Below are 22081 nucleotides of genomic sequence, written 5' to 3'. Positions count from 1 at the left end.
AGAAAATACAGGCACATTCACCCATGCTTTGAGAGTTTGTTTTTAGATCCTCAAATATTAGTCTAATTTTCTTATTTAAGATAGATCCAAGGTTAGAATTTCTCTGCTACTTAGGATGGTATTGCTTTGGATGTAGACATAACAATGATACCAGATTAATTTATTCTAGGGTGCTTTAGTCCATTTCATATCACTATAACAGAACACATAAATCTTTAAATAAATTTTTTCTCACAATTCCTGAGGTTGTAAAGTTCAGGAATGACAAACTTCCATCTTATGCTAGCCTTCTTGCTGCATTGTCCCATGGCAAAGAGAGAGGGGACCAGACAGCAAAGGGGGACCAAACTGTTCTTTTATGATGGCACCAATCACATCCATGAAGCTGGAGCCCTCCTGGCCAAATCACTTCCTAAATTGGCAATTAAATTGCAACATGAATTTCAGGAGGGCGGGCTTTAACCTATGGCAAAAATTAGAATAATTTAGATGCGTGTTGATGAGAAAAACAGTCAACTCCAACATTCTCTCCTTTTTTGGGGGTTGATGAGGATGTGGTGATGTTTCAAGGATACTTACAGCACTGTAGCTCTATCAACACAAATGTGTAAGTTAATACAGAAATATTAGGAGGTTGTGCTGTTAGTTCTTATTATACATTTATAGCTGTCAGTGAACAAATGCATAAACTTGTTATTTAAAGTAAATTAAAATCATATTGCAAAAACTAAAAGAAAAATAAGAAATGAAGATGGAGCAAGGGTAGGAACAAAGAAGAGATGGGAAGTATCATTATGTTCTTGAATGTATATATGAAATACATGAAATGTGTTCCTTTTGTATAAATACATATTAAAATTTCAAAAATTAAGAAACAATGAGTTAATTTTGTTTGTTAATCTTTCATTAAAAGCTGCATCTACCTAAAAGCATATGTTTAACCCACATACATGTTGCTGCCACCAACAAGCTCTACACCCTTGGCATACTTGGATTTACTCTCTACCTGGACATAGAAGCACCAGAATCATGGTGCTTAAAGCCATTGTCACAATGACTTCCAGATTCTAAGGATCCTTCTTCAAGATTAATAAAATATTGTGTAGCACAGATCATTAGTGTATGCATTAATTACTTTATGACTCTATACCTCAATTATTTTATAAAAGTAATTCATGTATTGTGAATAAAACAATAAAATTAGTGGATAAAATGCCATAGATGGTAATTTTTATATGTGCTCTCTGATGCTTACCTAAAATCAAATGCAAATGTTCACCTGTAGGATGGTAACACGCAGTTGTAGTGAAGCTTGAAGGCATTGGGGCTGATTCTGGATTGCAAAGAATTATTGTTCCTAAGAGCAGAGGTTATCAGATAAAACACAGGAGAGCCATTAAATATGAATTTAAGATGATTTTTAGCAAAAATATTATCTAATTTCATGCTATTGAAATACAATTAACACATACCAAATATTTTACTGATAATCATTTACTGTTTACCTGGAGTTAAAGTTAATTAGGTGCCCAGTATTTGAATTTGCTGAATTTAGAAATCTAACATGAAATCCACAAAGGGGTTTCTAATAACTTGATGCAAAAATAGGAGAAAGGAAATAGAAGACAATATGTGGTCAAATTTATAAATGTCAAATACAGGTTGGTTACAATGTAAAGGAAAGTGTATTCCAATTTATTTGTTAAAAATATATAAACCTGAATGCACATAATAGTATTTTGTAAGAAAAATGACCACTAGTGTATGCTTGGACTATGGAAACTCTCAGAAGACAGATAATGCAGATCAAGTTCACTGTCATCCTACCAATTTTCTCTTTATTCTCAATATTTTAAGCCCCAGAATATATACATAGCTGTGGATTACAGTGTAGAAAATAACATCATTGAATGTACCAGTGACAAAAGACTTACCATGAAGTCTGTGGGCTGAGGTCAGAAGCAAAGAGGAGTGCAAAGAAAGAAAGGATTTTACAACAATCTGCAAGCTATTTTTAGATATACTGATTTGACATTTTAGAGAAAAGTAGTTTCATAATATCCCCCCCTTTACTCTAATATTCAGGGGATTATTGTTTAAGAAAGGTATAATTTCTAAACAGAATGCTGTACTTTTCCTGTCATAGAGAAAATTACATAAACTACATTATGAAAGTGTACCTTGTGTTTATTGTTAAATTCCACAAATCAACAATAGTTCTTTTATCAATTTGACATATTTTATGAACAGCTGTGTAAAATCTATGGTCACCCACAGCACAAAGATTTTTTTTTATTTCAGCATTTTTTTTATTTAGTAAATATAAATTTCCAAAGTACAGTTTATGAATAACAATGGCTTTCCCCCCCATATTTTCCCTCCCATTCACACCCCTGCCATCTCCCACGCCCTCTCCAATTCCATTCACATCAAGATTCATTTTCAATTATCTTTATATACAGAAGATCAATTTAGTATATATTAAGTAAAGATTTCATCAGTTTGCACCCACACAGAAACACAAAGTGTAAAATACTGTTTCAGTACTAGTTACAGCATTACTTCACATTGGACAACACATTAAGGACAGATCCCACATGAGAAGTAAGTACACAGTGACTCCTGTTGTTGACTTAACAATTTGACACTCTTTTATGGCATCAGTAATCTCTCTAGGCTCTAGTCATGAGTTGCCAAGGCTATGGAGGCCTTTTGAGTTCGCCGACTTCGATCTTATTCCGACAGGGTCATAGTCAAAGTGGAAGTTCTTTCCTCCCTTCAGAGAAAGGTACCTCCTTCTTTGATGGCCCCGTTCTTTCCACTGGGATCTCACTCGTGGAGATCTTTCATTTAGGTCTTCTTTTTTTTTTCCAGAGTGTCTTGGCTTTCCATGCCTAAAATACTCTCATGGGCTTCTCAGCCAGATCCACATGCCTTAAGGGCTGATTCTGAGGCCAGAGTGCTGTTCAGGACATCTGCCATTCTATAAGTCTGCTGTGTATCCCGCTTCCCATGATGGATCATTCTCTCCTTTTTTTGATTCTGTCTGTTAGTATTAGCAGACACTAGTCTTGTTTGTGTGATTCCTTAGACTCTTAGACCTATCAGTGTGATTCATTGTGAACTGAAATTGAGCACTTGGACTAGTGAAATGGCATTGGTACATGCCACCTTGATGGGATTGTATTGGAATCCCCTGGCACGTTTCTAACTCCACCATTTGGGGCAAGTCTGATTGAGCATGTCCCAAATTGTACATCTCCTCCCTCGCACAAAGATATTTTGAGAATTTGACAGGAGACGCACAAAGTATAACCACCTTTTATATAAAGGCTTCAAGTAGTTTTACTACAGCCTATCAATATGTCATAATCCAGAGAGGGTGATATTCATATCAGCAGTGTAAGGTATGAGTTTAGAAGAGACTGGAGAACCTACTCTTACTGTACTGCAGTTCCCTGCTTCTGGACAGTGGAGGACCCAGCTCTCAATTGTCCCTCTGCCAAACTGTAGAAAATGAATTCAGGCTACTAAGATAGACTAAACCTTTTCCAGTGTCTACATAGAGAAATCAAGAAACAGATCAAGTTTCTTGAGGCGTTTTGTGCTTATCAGCGAGGAATGAACAACTTTCATGATTATTTTGTTCATTTTGTTTCCAAAATAATTTTTACTAATTCAGTCTTTACTGTCAGTATTTCATTTCATTTTTACACTTTAATTTATAACTTTGGGGTACAGTGTGATGTTAAGATCCAAGTAATGTCACATAGTGATTCAATCATGATAATCAATATTTTAATCCTATCTACTTATTTCTTCTTTCTGGTGAGGGCATTTAAAACCTATTCCATTAGCAATACTGGAAGGCAGAGTACATTAACAATCGCAGGGTCACCAGGCTCTGCCACAAATATCCAGAGCACATGCCTCTATTCTACTGAATCTCCACCAGCAATGCTGTCTGAAATTTAAAGTCACATAACTCATGCCTGGCCATGAAATTTAGGTGATTCAATAATGAAGTTAAAATGAAGTGTGCACTTAATGTATTCACACAGTTTGAAAAACAAAGACAAAGATTTTTAAAACTAAGCAGAAAAAGTATGAATATTAGAGGTTCCTTTCACAAAAAAGAAAACTGAATATTTTAAATTCCTAAAGTTATTTTGTCTAATTATAAAACAAATCTTAGTCAAATTAGTTCTTGCAGCAGTAGTTATAAATTTGAGTTACATAGAAACTTAAAATGCTAATGGTGAATAACTCAGGACAATCATTAATTGATGGTGAATGCACTAAGCTAGTCACTGACTTTAAGTTTATGATGATGAACAGATGTGGTATTTCCAGAGCATGGAATGGCATGAGGAAAACAAAAATATCTGTACTGACAATTGTTACTGTGAAGAAAAAATAACCTTCAGGTGACCAGCTAAAATTTAAATGTTTATAAGTTTTAAAATCTAATACTTAATCCATAAGCTGTACTTTGGAAATTTATATTCATTAAATAAAAGTTAAAAAAATCTAATACTTAATTGCATAATGATTTAAGCAGCTTCAAAATACTTAAAATATCCTAACACAATCTTAATCTTAAAAAACTGAAAACAGAAGGGAAACATTATGAATTAGGTCAGACGATATTTTTCAAAACATAAAATTTCATATTATGCATATAGTAACAGAAAGTGAGAAAAACTAGTAACGTGATAAAAACAATTGAAATAAGTGCAATAAAATGAAAACATCAATAAAATAAAACATTAAAGTATGATGTAATTGAAGTCAACATGATAAAATGCAAATATCAGTAAAATAAAAGTATGTTAAAGTACAATAAAACAATTGAAATGAAATACAGAAGATGAGATTAAAATAACATTAAAATGAAATAAAATGGGACCAGTGTTATGGCATAGCAGGTTAAGCCACCTCCAGTGCTGGCATCCCACTCACCACCACTAACAGAATTCAGAAGCATGCAGTCACCTAACTGAGTCTCTGTAGGATCCCAATGTATGTGAGTTGAGGCTCTCTCTATATGGTTATAAGAAGAAGTGGCAGTGAGCTCATCTCCCACCTGGCTCACAATTGCCGTGTCACCTGTGGAATAGGACAAGCTCTGGCTTTGAGATTTAAACAAACAGGAGACACTACAGGGAAAAAGTGGAAATCACAGGCAAGGACATCTGGGTTCCAAATCCCCACATGCGTGAAAATATTTTCCTAATCTGTGTTGACCTGAGAGTATTGCATGATAACAGCCCTTGACAACAGCACAAAAGTCTAGAGTATTCTCACTAGGCTAATCCTCTGCCTGTGGCGCCGGCACCCTGGGTTCTAGTCCCAGTTGGGGCGCCAGATTCTGTCCTGGTTGCTCCTCTTCTAGTCCAGCTCTCTGCTGTGGCCTGGGAGGGCAGTAGAGGATGGCCCAAGTGCTTGGGCCCTGCACCCACATGGGAGACCAAGAGGAAGCACCTGGTTCCTGACTTTGGATTGGCGCAGCACACCGGCCACAATGCACTGGGCGTCGTGGCCACTTGGGGGGTGAACCAACAGAAAAAGGAAGACCTTTGTCTCTGTCTCCCTCTATCTCTCTGTCTAACTCTGCCTGTCAACAAAAAAAAAGAAAGAAAGAAAGAAGAGGGAAGGGAGGGGAGGGGGGGGAGGGGAGGGGAGGGGAGGGGAGGGGAAGGGAAGGGAAGGGAAGGGAAGGGAAGGGAAGGGAAGGGAAGGGAAGGGAAGGGAAGGGAAGGGACAGCAGATTTCCAATATTTCCTGGTTGGTTTAGAAGATTCTTACTGAATTCCTCATGTGTCTTCCATCAAACATCATGTTGTATGTGATACAAACATAAAAGTATAGTCCATGGATGGCCCAGGTTCTTGGGCCCTGCACCCGCATGGGATACCAGGAGGAGCACCTGGATCCTGGCTTCAGATCAGCGCGGTGTACCAGCCATAGCGCGCCAGCCGCGGTGGCCATTGGAGGGTGAACCAATGGCAAAGGAAGACCTTTCTCTGTGTCTCTCTCTCTCACTGTCCACTCTGCCTGTCAAAAAAAAGTGTAATCCATAATTTAAGAAATTAAAAACATCTTTTCTGCTCCCTCCTAAACCATTAGACAGAATACATGGGACAGGGTACATGTTATGATAGTTTGTAAAACTGGCCATTGGAAGACTGGGCTAAGAAACATTTAACTCAGCACTTCATCTCACCCAAGTTTCATTGTGCACATAAATCATATGGCCTTCAGCCTCCTGCTCTAGGAAATCCTGATCCTATAGGTTTGAGTGGAGTTTGTGAGTTGCTTCTTTTGCAATTCCCCCTGTTAATGCTGATGTTCCTAGACCATCACGAGGAGAATTGTGCTGGAGAAGCAAGTTGAGCACAGAGATTTTATACACAACTCTTTCAATATGAACACCATGGGCCCACATTTAAGACCTCCAATCACTGTATTAAAATGTCACATCCTTTCTGGTACTAAAGACCAGATAAGGCAGTGATTCTGAGTAAGCCTGTATTTAGAAAACAGCACGCTTATGTTCAGCCATGCAATGCTTATTGATCTTTTGCCATGTGATTATAGTGTGTCAGGTAGTACCATGCTGATAAGCACACACACAGTATTTAAGATATTTTTCATAATACAGTGGGAATTGAGTAGAATTGGTCTCATAAATTTCTTGATGATTTTAAATCTAGGATGTATCCACCTTCCTATTTTTTAAGTTTCACTGTATTATTTTTAGAATGTACACATAACAGCCAAATAAACTAGATGTGAAGGGCATAGGAAAAAAAGTGCAGGAGGGGTGCAGACTGGTGTTTCATTGCAGAGTTTAATATTGGAGCAGCAATTTGACCTTCAGGAATGGAAAAATAGAGTGTCAGAAGTATCTTTTTAGAAGTCAAATTTTGAAGGTAAAGACATAACAAAGCTGTCAGCATACAGACATTGGCCCCATTCTCTGATTTTGAAGTTGGGGGGAAATTGAAGCAGCAGCTCTGTAGAGAAGGGGGAAGCTACCAAGACACTTGTTGTTCCTGTCTGCTGTGAATGGAGATTCCATGGTGGGGCCACACTGGGACAAGGCCTTGGCAGAGAGTGAACTTGAGCAGTGCTAGTGCCAAAATTGCTGTGCTCATTTCTATTCCCACTAATGGTCTACAATTTTCTATTTCTCTTCACATTCACCCACATTTTTTACTTTTCTTTTTTTTTTAACTTTTATTTAATGAATATAAATTTCCAAAGTACGACTTATGGATTACAATGGCTTCCCCCCCATACCGTCCCTCTCACCCACAACCCTCCCCTTTCCCACTCCCTCTCCCCCTCCATTCACATCAAGATTCATTTTCGATTATCTTAATATACAGAAGATCAGCTTAGTATACATTAAGTAAGGATTTCAACAGTTTGCTCCCACACAGAAACATAAAGTGAAAAATAATAGATGATTTTTTTAAATGATGATGAAATCAGATCAGACCTATTGTCATGTTTAATCCCAGTGAGAGTCAAGTTGGGAGTTGATAATTTCTTTCTTTTTTTTTTTTTTTTTACAGAGGATCAGTTTAGTATGCATTAAGTAAAGATTTCAACAGTTTGCACCCCCATAGAAACACAAAGTGAAATATATTGTTTGAGTACTCGTTATAGCATTAAATCTCAAGGCACAGCACATTAAGGACAGAGATCCTACATGAGGAGTAAGTGCACAGTGACTCCTGTTGTTGACTTTACCAATTGACACTCCTGTCTATGTCATCAGTAATCTCCCTATGCTCCAGTCATGAGTTTCCAAGGCTATGGAAGCCCTCTGAGTTCTCCGACTCTTATCTTGTTTAGACAAGGTCATAGTCAAAGTGGAGGTTCTCTCCTCCCTTCAGAGAAAGGTACCTCCTTCTTTGAAGACCTGTTCTTTCCACTGGGATCTCACTCACAGAGATCTTTTGCCAGAGTGTCTTGGCTTTCCATGCCTGAAATACTCTCATGGGCTTCTCAGCCACATCCGAATGCCTTTAGGGCTGATTCTGAGGCCAGAGTGCTATTTAGGACATCTGCCATTCTATGAGTCTGCTGAGTATCTCACTTCCCATGTTGGATCACTCTCCCCTTTATTTATTCCATCGGTTAGTGTTAGCAGGTACTAGACTTGTTTATGTGCTCCCTTTGACTCTTAGTCCTTTCATTATGATCAATTGTGAACTGAAATTGATCACTTGGACTAGTGAGATGGCATTGGTACATGCCACCTTGATGGGATTGAATTGGAGTCCCCTGGTATGTTTCTAACTCTACCATTTGGGGCAAGTCAGCCTGAGCATGTCCCAAATTGTATATCTCTTCCCTCTCTTATTCCCACTCTTATGTTTAACAGGGATCACATTTCAGTTATTTTTCAACACTTAAGAATAACTGTGTATTAATTACAGAATTAAACCAGGAAAATCAACAATCTAACTCAAGTGAGCGGTATCTCATTGAAGTTTTGTTTTCTGCTTCCATAGAGATTAGTGATAGTAATCATTTCCCATACATTTTTTTAATCATTTGAATTTTTAGGGAAATGTTTTTGTACCCTTTTGTCAATTTGGATTATTCATAATCTTTTTTAGGGGTTATTCAGTCATTTAAAAATTTTGCTATTATTTCAGAATCTGATGAAGATAGACCAACACAGAAATATAGAGAATCTCAATCTACTTTTTGACTCCCTAGATGCCCACAGCAGCTAGGACTGGTCCTCGGCTTGAGCCAGCAGCCAGGAACATGAACTAGCTCTACCATGTGGGAGGTAATAGCTCGGTTGCTTCACTTATCACCATTTCCTCCTATGCTGTGCAAGGTAGAAAGCTGGAATCAGGAGCCATAGCTGAGAACCAAATCCAGGCATTCTGATGCAGAAAATGATGCCTTAACCACTAACTTAAAAAATTCATTTTTCTGATTTCTTTATATATTCTACATATTAATCTTTTGTTACATTAGTAGTGTATAAAATTTTCTTCCATATTGTAGATTGCTTTTTTAATGCTTAATTAAATTTAATGATTAATGTTTAATTAATTTTAATGTTTGATTAAATTAAATTTAATTCCTTTTCTATGGGAAAGCTTCTTACTTTGCTTTGAATACATTACCTAAGTTTCCTTCTAGTTATTTCATAGTGTCAAGTCAAATATTCAGGTTTTCAATTTATTTTGACTGGGTTTTTGTATGGAGTGAGTTGATAGGGTTCAAGGTTCAATGTTATGTATTTAGAGATCCAGTTATCCCATCACCATATATTGAGGAGGCTGTTCTTTTCCCAGTGTATGCTTTGACACCACTGTCAAGGATAATTTGGTTATAGATGTGTGAATTCATTTATGTGATCTCTAGTACATCTTATTGTTATATGTGTTTGTTTTTATGCAAGAAACATTTGTTTAGATCATCCAAATGTGTGTGTGTATGTGTGTGTGTTGAAATCAGGCATTGTAATGCCAATAAATTTGTTCTTTTTATTTGAGTTTGATTTTTCTATCTTTTTTTGTTTAAGTTTATGAATTTGCATTTTTTTCTAGTTATGGAAATAATCTCATTAGCATTTTGATAGAGATTGAATTGAGTCTATAAGTAATTATGCATGTTATTAATATTATAATAATATAAATTGTCCAGTTTTAAACCAGCGGAACTCTTCTCATTTTTCATTTTTTCTTTTTTTAATTTTTTTAATTTTTTAATTTTTTTTTTTTTATTTTTTGACAGGCAGAGTGGACAGTGAGAGAGAGAGAAAGACAGCGAGAAAGGTCTTCCTTTTGCCGTTGGTTCACCCTCCAAGTGGCCGCTATGGCTGGCACTGCGCTGATCCAAAGGCAGGAGCCAGGTGCTTATCCTGATCTCCCATGCAGGTGCAGGGCCCAAGCACTTGGTCCATCCTCCACTGCGCTCTGGGCCACAGCAGAGAGCTGGCCTGGAAGAGGGGCAACCGGGACAGAATCTGGCGCCCTGACCGGAACTAGAACCCGGTGTGCCGGCGCCACAAGGCGGAGGATTAGCCTAGTGAGCCATGGTGTCAGCCTTTAATTTTTTTTTTTATTTTTGACAGGCAGTGTGGACAGTGAGAGAGAGAGAGAGAGAAAGGTCTTACTTTTTGCCGTTGGTTCACCCTCCAATGGCTGCCACGGCCGGCGTGCTGCGGCCAGTGCATAGCGCTGATCCGAAGCCAGGAGCCAGGTGCTTCTCCTGGACTCCCATGCAGGTGCAGGGCCCCAAGGCCTTGGGCCATCCTCCACTGCACTCCCAGGCCACAGCAGAGAGCTGGACTGGAAGAGGGGCAACCGGGACAGAATCTGGCGCCCTGACCGGGACTAGAACCCAGTGTGCTGGCGCCACAAGGCGGAGAATTAGCCTATTGAGCTGCGGCGCCAGCCCTCATTTTTTCTTAAATTTCTTTCATGAACATTTTATAATATTTTATAATATTCCTTGTAGAGGTCTATCACAACTTTAGTTGAATTTTTGACTAGACAATTTTGTACCTATTAATAGCTATTAAGAATGATACGGCTTTTATGATTTCTTTTTAAAAAAGATAATTTATTTTAAAAATGGAGTTCAGCGCCACTGCTCACTTGGTTAATCCTCTGCCTGCGGCGCCAGCACCCTGGGTTCTAGACCTGGTTGGGGCACCAGATTCTGTCCTGGTTGCTCCTCTTCCAGTCCAGCTCTCTGCTGTGGCCCAGGAAGGCAGCGGAGGATGGCCCAAGTGCTTGGGCCCTGCACCCACATGGGAGACCAGGAGAAAGCATCTGGCTCTTGGCTTCAGATCAGCACAGCGCGCCAGCCACAGCACACCAGCCATAGTGGCCATTTGGGGGTGAACCAACGGAAAAGGAAAACCTTTCTCTCTGTCTCTTTCTCTCACTAACTCTGCCTGTCAAAAAATGGAGTTTGAAAGAGAGGCAAAGACAGAGTGGATGTTTCTTTCTCTTTTTTTTAAGATTTATTTATTTACTTGAAAATCAGTGTTACACAGAGAGAGAAGGAGAGGCAGAGAGAATTTCCATCCGCTGGTTCACTTCCCAGAGGGCCACAATGGCCAGAGCCGCGCCAATCTGAAGCCAGGAGCCAGGAGATTCTTCTAGGTCTCCCACGTGGATGCAGGGGCCCAAGGACTTAGGCCATCCTCTAGTGCTTTTCCAGGCCATAGCAGAGAGTTGAATCAGAAATAGAGCTGCTGGGATTTGAATCGGCACCCATATGGGATGCCAGCTCTGAAGGTGGTTGCTTTACCTGCTATGTCACAGTGCTGGCCCCAACATCTGATGGTTTCTTGCCCAAATGCCTGCAAGAACCAGGGATGAGCCAGTGCCAGGAGCCAGGAGATTCATCCAGGTCTCCCACAAGAGCACAGGGGGCCATGCACATGGGCCAAATTTGTTCCTTTTCCAATGAGTACAACCAGAAGTGGAATAGCCAGTACTTGAACACATGCCATTAAGGAATGCCAGCATTGCCAATGTTGGCTTTACCCACTATTCCACAATGCCAGCCCCAGTGATTTCTTTAATAGCAAATTTATTGTTGGTGTATAAAGATGCTACTGGTTTTCCATGTTGAACTGTTATCCTGTAACTTTACTCTACTTATTTGTTGCAAACATCACTTGGTGGAGTCTCCATATGTCTATTGCAGAATCAGATCAACTGAAATCATATAATTTCTGTGGAGTTGGCTTCGTTTCCTATTTATAAGTCTCTCTCTTTCTCTCTCCCTCTCTCACACACACACATACACACACACTGACTTTCAAATAAATGAACACATTTTTAAAGGGAATCAAACATATTAGTGCACGAGGCAGTCTTCCTTCATTCCTAAAGATAAATAATATCTCATTGCATGTATTACTCATGCCATTGCTCTGTCAATGTAGGTTTGTGTTGTATCCATCTCTTAGTATTGTGAATAAAACTTAGCAAGCATGAGGACATCAAATAACTTTTCCAGGTCCTGATTTTAGATAAACATCTAAAAGTGAGATTGCATGACTTTGTGACCATTCTACTATTATTTTTTGAGTAATCTCCAAATTACTTCTCATAGAATCTTCACCATTATACATTCCCACTAACAGTGTCAAAGAAAGCTAACACTTTGATTAGGTCCCTTTTTAAAATCAGAATTATCATGGCCCTCCTTATAGGTGTACAGTATACAGTGTCTCATTATATAGTGTCTCATTTTAGTTTTGAATATTTTCATGATTGCTAGTGATATTGAGCATATTTTAATATACCTGTTAAATAGTTGCAAGTCTTCTTAAGAGAGACAGTCAATTTAACCCCTTTATTCATTATTAAATTGGTGATTAGACTCGGTACTACTGAGTTTTAGGTATCCCTTATATATCCATTGTTATCCACTTATCAGACATATTGGTTGGAAACACGCATACCCATTCAATAAGTCTCTTTTTCACTCTGTGCATTGTTTCATTTACTGTGCACAAGCTTGTTTAATTTGATGTGCGCCAACTGCAATTTTAATATATTTGCTATTCTTCTGTGTGGATTTAGTGTCCTAAGCAAGAAATCTTTTCCAGGAGCAGTCAAGAAGCATTTCTTTTACGTTTCCTTATGATTTTTCTATTTCAGCTTTAACATGTAAGGCTCAGAAATTTTTTGATTTTTGTATGTATTGAAACAGTGCAATATCATAGCTTTGATTATTTCAGATGTAATGTTCTGAGGCATATATATATATATATATATATATATATATATTCTGCAATCAGAGGTTGATAGAAATGGTATCAAACCTGTAAGTTGGTTTAGGTCATACAGATTTTGGGAAACCTTCAGGTCTTCAAAAGCATTAATACAAGATGTCACCTGACTTAACGTAATTTTTCCTCTATTCCTTCCAGTATTTATGGAAGTTTTAAGTGCACCAGACTTTTAATTCCTCAATTAAATTTACCCCTAAGAACTGTATTCTCTTTGACATTAGATTATATCATTTTATCAATGTGGAAGTAGAACACACTTACCCAGTATTTCCTTTTATTTTTTAAAGCTTTATATATTCATTTGAAAGGCAAAGTTACAGAGAGGCAGAGGCATAGAGAAAAAGAGAGAGAGAGACAGAGAGACAGAGAGAGAAAGAGAGTGAGAGAGAGAGAGAGAGAGGTGTCTTTCCTCCACTAGTTTACTCCCCAAATAGCCACAATAGCTAGAGATTGTTCAATCTGAAGCCAGGAGCCAGGAGCTTCTTCTAGTCTCCCACATCAGTGCAGTGGTCCATGGACTTGTACCATCTTGTGCTGTTTTCCTAGGCCATAACAGAGAGCTGGATCAGAAGTGGAGCAACGGGGACTCAAACCCATGCCCATAAGACAACACAGGCAGTGGCTTTATCTCTATATCACAGTGCTGGCCCCAGCAATGAGGTTTTTATTATTTTTATTAAATTTATTTGTATTCACAAAGAATCATTGTACATATTTACAGGGTACAATGTAATATTTTGATACATTAATATAGTTTTTTTAGTAGCCATCTTTTTTTTAACTTTTATTTAATGAATATAAATTTCCAAAGTACGACTTATGGATTACAATGGCTTCCCCCCCATACCGTCCCTCCCACCCACAACCCTCCCCTTTCCCACTCCCTCTCCCCTTCCATTCACATCAAGATTCATTTTCGATTATCTTAATATACAGAAGATCAGCTTAGTATACATTAAGTAAGGATTTCAACAGTTTGCTCCCACACAGAAACATAAAGTGACAAATAATAGATGATTTTTTTTAAATGATGATGAAATCAGATCAGACCTATTGTCATGTTTAATCCCAGTGAGAGTCAAGTTGGGAATTGATAATTTCTTCTTTTTTTTTTTTACAGAAGATCAGTTTAGTATGCATTAAGTAAAGATTTCAACAGTTTGCACCCCCATAGAAACACAAAGTGAAATATATTGTTTGAGTACTCGTTATAGCATTAAATCTCAATGCACAGCACATTAAGGACAGAGATCCTACATGAGAGGTAAGTGCACAGTGACTCCTGTTGTTGACTTTACCAATTGACACTCCTGTCTATGTCATCAGTAATCTCCCTATGCTCCAGTCATGAGTTTCCAAGGCTATGGAAGCCCTCTGAGTTCTCCGACTCTTATCTTGTTTAGACAAGGTCATAGTCAAAGTGGAGGTTCTCTCCTCCCTTCAGAGAAAGGTACCTCCTTCTTTGAAGACCTGTTCTTTCCACTGGGATCTCACTCACAGAGATCTTTTGCCAGAGTGTCTTGGCTTTCCATGCCTGAAATACTCTCATGGGCTTTTCAGCCACATCCGAATGCCTTTAGGGCTGATTCTGAGGCCAGAGTGCTGTTTAGGACATCTGCCATTCTATGAGTCTGCTGAGTATCTCACTTCCCATGTTGGATCACTCTCCCCTTTATTTATTCTATCGGTTAGTGTTAGCAGGTACTAGACTTGTTTATGTGCTCCCTTTGACTCTTAGTCCTTTCATTATGATCAATTGTGAACTGAAATTGATCACTTGGACTAGTGAGATGGCATTGGTACATGCCACCTTGATGGGATTGAATTGGAATCCCCTGGTATGTTTCTAACTCTACCATTTGGGGCAAGTCAGCTTGTGCATGTCCCAAATTATACATCTCTTCCCTCTCTTATTCCCACTCTTATGTTTAACAGGGATCACATTTCAGTTAAATTTCAACACTTAAGAATAACTGTGTATTAATTACAGAATTAAACCAGTCATATTAAGTAGAACAGACATAAAAACTACTAAGAGGGATAATGTATTAAGTTGTTCATTAACAGTCAGGGCTATCCTGATCAAGTCACCGTTTCCCATAGTGTCCATTTCACTTCAACAGGTTTCCTTTTTGGTGTTCAGTCAGTTGTCACCGATCAGGGAGAACATATGATATTTGTCCCTTTGGGACTGGCTTATTTCACTCAGCATGATGTGTTCCAGATTCTTCCATTTTGTTGCAAATGACTGGATTTCGTTGTTTCTTACTGCGGTATAGTATTCTAAAGAGTACATATACCATAATTTCTTTATCCAGTCTACCGTTGATGGGCATTTAGGTTGGTTCAAGGTCTTAGCTATTGTGAATTGAGCTGCAATAAACATTAGGCTGCAGACCGCTTTTTTGTTTGCCAATTTAAATTCCTTTGGGTAAATTCCAAGGAGTGGGATGGCTGAGTCGAACGGCAGGGTTATCTTTAGGTTTCTGAGGAATCTCCAGACTGACTTCCATAGTGGCTTGACCAGTTTGCATTCCCACCAACAGTGGGTTAGTGTCCCTTTTTCCCCACATCCTCGCCAGCATCTGTTGTTGGTAGATTTCTGAATGTGAGCCATTCTAAGTGGGGTGAGGTGAAACCTCATTGTGGTTTTGATTTGCATTTCCCTGATTACTAATGACCTTGAACATTTTTTCATGTGCCTGTTGGCCATTTGGATTTCCTCTTTTGAAAAATGTCTATTGAGGTCCTTGGCCCATCTCTTAAGTGGGTTGTTGGTTTTGTTTTTGTGGAGTTTCTTGATCTCTTTGTAGATTCTGGCTACTAACCCTTTATCAGTTGCATAGTTGCAAATATTTTTTCCCATTCCGTCGGTTGTCTCTTCACTCTCCTGACTGTTTCTTTTGCTGTACAGAAACTTCTCAATTTGATGCAATCCCAAGAGTTGATTTTGGCTTTGACTGCCTGTGCCTCCTGGGTCTTTTCCAGAAATTCTTTGCCTGTGCCAATATCTTGAAGGGTTTCTCCAATGTTCTCTAGTAACTTGATGGTGTCAGGTCATAGATTTAGGTCTTTAATCCATGTTGAGTGGATTTTTGTGTAAGGCGTAAGGTAGGGGTCTTGCTTCATGATTCTGCACATGGAAATCCAGTTTTCCCAGCACCATTTATTGCATAGACTGTCCTTGCTCCAGGAATTAGTTTTAGATCCTTGGTCAGATATAAGTTGGCTGTAGATGTTTGGGTTGATTTCTGGTGTTTCAATTCTGTTCCATTGGTCTATCCATCTGTTTCTGTACCAGTACCATGCTGTTTTGATTACCACTGCCCTGTAGTATGTCCTGAAATCTGGTATTGTGATGCCTCCGGCTTTGTTTTTGTTGTACAAGATTGCTTTAGCTATTCGAGGTCTCTTGTGCCTCCATATGAATTTCAGCACCATTTTTTCCAGGTCTGAGAAGAAGGTCTTCGGTATCTTGATTGGTATTGCATTGAATCTATAAATTGCTTTTGGGAGAATGAACATTTTGATGATATTGATTCTTCCAATCCATGACCATGGAAGATTTTTCCATTTCTTGGTATCCTCTTCTATTTCTTTCTTTAAGGTTTTGTAATTTTCATCGTAGAGATCTTTAACGTCCTTGGTTAAGTTTATTCCAAGGTATTTGATTGTTTTTGTAGCTATTGTGAATGGGATTGATCTTAGAAGTTCTTCCTCAGGCATGGCATTGTCTGTGTTTACAAAGGCTGTTGATTTTTGTGCATTGATTTTATACCCTGCTACTTTGCCAAAATCTTCTATGAGTTCCAATAGTCTCTTAGTAGAGTTCTTTGGGTCCCCTAAATAAAGAATCATGTCATCTGCAAAGAGGGATAGTTTGAGTTCTTCCTTCCCAATTTGTATCCCTTTAATTTCTTTTTCTTGCCTAATAGCTCTGGCTAGAACCTCCAGAACTATATTGAATAGCAGTGGTGAGAGTGGACATCCCTGTCTGGTACCAGATCTCAGTGGAAATGCTTCCAACTTTTCCCCATTCAATAGGATGTTGGCTGTGGGTTTTTCATAGATTGCTTTGATTGTATTGAGGAATGTTCCTTCCAAACCCAGTTTGCTTAGAGTTTTCATCATGAACGGGTGTTGTATTTTATCAAATGCTTTCTCGGCATCTATTGAGATAATCATATGGTTTTTCTTCTGCAGTCTGTTAATGTGGTGTATCACATTGATTGTCTTGTGCACATTAAACCATCCCTGCATACCAGGGATAAATCCCACTTGGTCTGGGTGGATGATCTTTCTGATGTGTTGTTGCATTCTATTGGTGAGAATTTTATTGAGGATTTTTGCATCTATGTTCATCAGGGATATTGGTCTGTAATTCTCTTTCAATGCTGCATCTTTTTCCGGCTTAGGAATTAAGGTGATGCTGGCTTCATAGAAAGAATTGGGAGGATTCCCTCTTCTTCAATTGTTCTGAATAGTTTCAGAAGAATTGGAGTTAGTTCTTCTTTAAATGTCTGGTAGAATTCAGCAGTGAATCCATCTGGTCCTGGGCTTTTCTTTGTTGGGAGGGCCTTTATTACTGTTTCAATTTCTGTCTCAGTTATGGGTCTGTTTAGGTTTTCGATGTCTTCCTGGTTCAATTTAGGTAGGTTGCATGTGTCCAGGAATCTATCCATTTCTGATAGGTTTCCCTGTTTGCTGGCATACAAGTCCTTGTAGTAATTTCTGATGATTCTTTTTATTTCTGTGGTGTCTGTTGTTACACTTCCTTTTTCATCTCTGATTTTATTGATTTGGGTCTTTTCTCTTCTTTTTTTAGTTAGTTGGGCCAATGGGGTGTCAATTTTGTTTATTTTTTCAAAAAACCAGCTCCTCGTTTGGCTGATTTTTTGGAATGTTTTTCTTGATTCAATCCTGTTGATTTCTTCTCTGATTTTACTTATTTCTCTTCTCCTACTAGATTTGGGTCTGGTTTGCTGTAGGTTTTCTAGATCCTTGAGGTGAATTGAAAGCTCATCTATTTGGTACCTTTCCAATTTCTTGATGTAGGCACCTATTGATATAAACTTTCCTCTTAACACTGCTTTTGCTGCATCCCATAAGTTTTGGTATGTTATGCTGTTCTCCTCATTTACTTCCAGAAAGTTTTTGATTTCTCTTTTGATTTTTTGAATGACCCATTGTTCATTCAGGAGCATGTTGTTCAATCTCCATGTGTTTGCATATGCTCTAGGGATTCCTGAGTTGCTAATTTCCACCTTCATTCCTTTATGGTCTGAGAAGCTGCATGGTATGATTCTAATTCTTTTGAATTTGCTGAGACTTGCTTTATGGCCTAGTATGTGGTCAATCCTAGAGAAGGTTCCATGTACTGCTGAGAAGAATGTAAAATCTTTAGCTGTAGGATTGAAAGTTCTGTATATATCTGTTAGATCCATTTGGGCTATAGTGTCGTTTAAATCTACTGTATCCTTGTTGATCTTCTGTCCTATTGATCTGTCTATTTCTGAGAGTGGAGTATTGAAGTCCCCCAGTACTATTGTATTGGGGTCTAAGTCTCCCTTTAAGTCCCTTAATAAATCTTTTAGATAAACTGGTGCCCTGTAGTTAGGTGCATATACATTGATAATTGTTATATCTTCTTGTTGTATCGATCCCTTAATCATTATATAGTGCCCCTCTTTGTCTCTCTTAACAGTTTTTGTGGTAAAGTTTATGTTGTCCGATATTAAGATGGCTACGCCCGCTCTTTTTTCATTTCTGTTGGCATGGTATATCTTTTTCCAGCCCTTCACTTTCAGTCTGTATGGATCTTTGTTGCTTTGTTGGAAATTGTGTTTCTTGTAAGCAGCAAATAGATGGGTTTTGTTCCTTAACCCAATCAGCCAATCTGTGTCTTTTAACTGGACAGTTCAGGCCATTCACGTTCAATGTGACTAATGATAAGTGGTAACTTTGCCCTGCCATTTGCCAAAGATAAGTTCTAATATATGCTTTGAATTCCCTGTGATCTTTTGCTGTGAGCTTTCCTTCCTTGGTTTCCTTCCTTTACCTTCTTTCATATTGATGACCGTGTTTCTGTGTTTCTGTGTGTAACACATCTTTAAGCATCTTTTGCAGGGCTGGACGAGTGGTGACAAATTCTTTCAATTTCTGTTTGCTATGAAAAGTCTTTATTTCACCTTCATTCACAAATGATAGCTTTGCAGGATATAATATTCTGGGCTGGCAGTTTTTCTCTCTTAGTACCTGGGCTATATCTCACCATTCCCTCCTAGCTTGTAGGGTTTCTGATGAGAAGTCAGCCGTGAGTCTGATTGGAGATCCTCTGAGAGTAATCTGACGTTTCTCTCTTGCACATTTTAGGATCTTTTCTTTATGTTTCACTGTGGAGAGTTTAATTACAACATGTTGTGGTGAGGATCTCTTTTTGGTCGTGTTTATTAGGGTTCTGTGAGCTTCCTGTACTAGGATTTCTCTGTCCTTCTCCAAACCTGGGAAATTTTCTGCTAATATCTCACTAAAAAGGCCTTCTAATCCTTTCTCCCTCTCCATGCCTTCAGGAACTCCTAGAACCCGAATGTTGGGTTTTTTAATAGTATCCTGAAGATTCCTGACAATATGTTTTAGATTTCTAATTTCCTCTTCTTTTCTTTGGTCTGACTGTATCCTTTCCTGTTCTCTGTCTTCTAAGTCCGATATTCTCTCTTCTGCTTCACCCATTCTGTTTGTAAGGCTCTCTATTGTGTTTTTCTTTTGATCTATTGAATTCTTCACTTCATTGTGATTTCTCGTCACTATCCCAGTTTCCTGTTGTACTAGTTGTTTCATTTCATTTTGATTCCTCCTTAATATTTCATTTTCACGAGAGAGATTTTCTATCTTGTCCATTAAGGATTTCTGTAGTTCAAGAATTTGTTTTTGAGAACTTCTTAATGTTCTTATCAATTTTTTGAGATCTGCTTCTTGCATTTCTTCTATGTCATCATCTTCATAATCTTGAATTGGGGTGTCTTTTTCATTTGAGGGCGTCATGGTGACTTCCTTGTTTTTTTTTACCTCGGTTTTTGCATTTGTTATTTGGCATATTGGAGATATTTGGTTTCTTCACTGTGGTGCTTTTTCTTGTTATACTATGACTCTAGATTAAGTGGACTATTTGTTTTTGATGGAGCCTTAGGGCTTGAGATGGGTGTGGCCTGAGAGCTCTGTTTGGTGTGCCAAAGGTGACACTCCCAGGTTAGGCGTGGTAGATCTCTCTCTCTCTTTTTTTTTTTGATTCAAAAGGGAAGTAATTCCACACAGCTGAATGAAGTTCAGGTAGTTAGCAGGCAAATGATATACCCACAGGAGCCAGAGATTGGAAGCTCTTTCCCAAGGACCACACAGGGAATCTGTTCTGCCCTCAGAGTGGGCTCAAATTCTCCTTCAGTCTCCCACTGGGTTGCCAAAGTTACGGAATTGTAGCGTCTCTGGAGAGTGCTCATGTGAATTCCGTGAGTTCTCTCCCCCACCGTCTCTTTTTTCACAGTCTCAGTTCAGTAGCACCACAAATTTACTAGGTCCTAATCTCCTGTTAATTCGCCCCACCCAGAGTCAGGTTTTTCTGCTAGGCTCAGGGCCGGTGCAGACCTGAGGTCGCTCTGCTTATGACGTATGTCCAAGATGGTGCCTGCTCTTTGTCTTGCTCGCCCTTGAGAGGTGAGCGGAGAGAAACCCGTGTCTGTACCAGTCACCTTTTTTTTTTCTCTCTCTCTCTCTTCCAGTTAGCCTGGTGAACTTTCCCCGCCCCCAGGGGTCATTCCCTCTAGTCTCCTCTCTTCGCTTGCCTGCCGGTGTCTCGGGCTATTGAGGTTTGGCTCACCTCTTGTTCCAGCGCTGGTGTGAGTCTGCCACTGGTGTCCCGAACTGTGGGCTCCCACGCTCTCCACGCAGGTCCACTGTGAATCACGCATTCCAGAAGAGTTTCTTCTGCTGTTTCCTCCCCTACTCTTCCTTGAACCTGCAGTATCTCCACTTTTATTAAACTATTTCTCCCCAGACTATCAGTGTGTTCCCTTCCTATTCCGCCATCTTGCCTCCTCCTAGTCTACATGAATATATTTTAATGATCATATTAGTATAATGATCATGCATTGCTTCACATATTCAAGGTTTCTTTGTGGTGTGAACATTCAGAAGTATTTCTTCTAGCTATTTAGAAAAGTACAGTATGTTATTTTTAACTATTATTACTCTATTATGCAATAGGACACCAACAGGATTGTTTCTTCAATAAGGAAAGAAAGTACTTTTTAATTCAATAAAAGTAAGCATTTCTGAGGTTTGACTTACCCATCTTTATATATTTTTGAGGGAGTTAACTTTGGAGAAGAATCCAAGAGTGGTATATATTTTGCATCATATAGATATTACTGTAGCTTATGCTTCATAGTTAATGTCCTCCACTTAGTACATTAAATGAGATGAATCTTTGTGATCAAGTTTTACTATTAACTCTCATAATTATAACCCAACTCTTTGAGGTGAGAGGTCCTGCATAGGAAGTTAGTTCACAGTGATTCCTGTTGCTAATTTAACAATTAACACTCTTATGTATGACATTGGTGGTCACCCAAGTCTCTTGCCATGAGCTGCCTAGGCTATGGGAGCCTTTTGAATCCACAGTCTCCTTCAGTATTTAGACAAGGCCATAAGCAATGTGGAAGTTCTCGCCTCCCTTCAGAGGAAAGTACATCCTTTTTTGATGACCAATTCTTTCTGTTGGAGTCTCACCTACAGAAGTCCTTCATGTGGGACACTGTTTGCCACAGTGTTTTAGCTTTTCATGCCTGCAGTGCTCTCATGGTTTTTTCAGCCAGATTATAATGCCTTGGGGCTCATTCTGAATTAAGAGTGTTATTTAAAGTGATTGTCACTATATGAGTCTACTCATTGAGTATGAACTGCTTCCCATGTTGGAGCTTTTATTCTTTTTGATTCTATTCTATTATTAATATTAGTAGTAGCAGTAGTATTGAACATTTAGCCCTTTTTACATGATCATTTTAACACTTAATCCTCTCTATATGATCACTTAATCACTTAATCCTAGCTCTAGGCTCACTGTAACATTCAATATACTATTTTTTCCATCCAGATTAAGGGAGTTTGGGGTCTCATAGTAAGTTTTTAAACTACACCCTTAAAAGTAGGCCCATATGAATGTATGAAGAACTCTACAGTTTCACAGTTGCAAACTTTGTATATTTCACAGTTAAGTATTTAGTAACATGG

Source organism: Oryctolagus cuniculus, chromosome 19, assembly GCF_051225735.1.
Source record: "Oryctolagus cuniculus isolate XC-2025 breed Fujian yellow rabbit chromosome 19, ASM5122573v1, whole genome shotgun sequence".
In the NCBI taxonomy this organism is placed as follows: domain Eukaryota; kingdom Metazoa; phylum Chordata; class Mammalia; order Lagomorpha; family Leporidae; genus Oryctolagus; species Oryctolagus cuniculus.
The sequence above is the reverse complement of the archived record's forward strand: the minus strand, read 5'-3'. Positions refer to the sequence as shown.